The following is a 417-nucleotide window of genomic DNA, read 5'->3' on the forward strand; positions in this document are numbered from 1 at the left end:
TGTTAGACGGGTAATGTGCTGACATCGTAACAAGGTTTGAGGGTGACACATCTCACACATGCGTGCGTGAGCACCCAATTATGCTTATGAACTACAATTACCAGCTTATGGCTGGGTTTGAAGCAGACACATAGCTATGCTTGACCTAATACCTCATGTTGGCTTTTCATTCATAATTAATTATTCAGCTAATCATTTACTCAGTAAATTTCCGCTAAATACCTACTATGTGCCAGGCCCTTACTAAAGTCTGGAAGTAAAATAGAAAGCAACACATACCTGGCCCTTACATTTCTAAAGGGGTAAGTAGACCATGAATTTAAATAGCATGCAGATAATGAGTGACCTGGAGACATAATGGTAGCCCATCTGACTCCAGGTAAGTGTAAAAATATAGCTGGTGTTTGTGCTACAAGG

General features: G+C 40.3%; 1 pseudogene; it reads right to left on the bottom strand.

Annotated features, from left to right (window-relative positions):
- LOC116550482 lies at positions 1-98 on the bottom strand (annotated as a pseudogene).
- Positions 99-417: the final 319 nt, after the last annotated feature.

Source organism: Sapajus apella, unplaced genomic scaffold (assembly GCF_009761245.1).
Source record: "Sapajus apella isolate SASKATOON/1434 unplaced genomic scaffold, GSC_monkey_1.0 scaffold7, whole genome shotgun sequence".
Classification (NCBI taxonomy): Eukaryota; Metazoa; Chordata; class Mammalia; order Primates; family Cebidae; genus Sapajus; species Sapajus apella.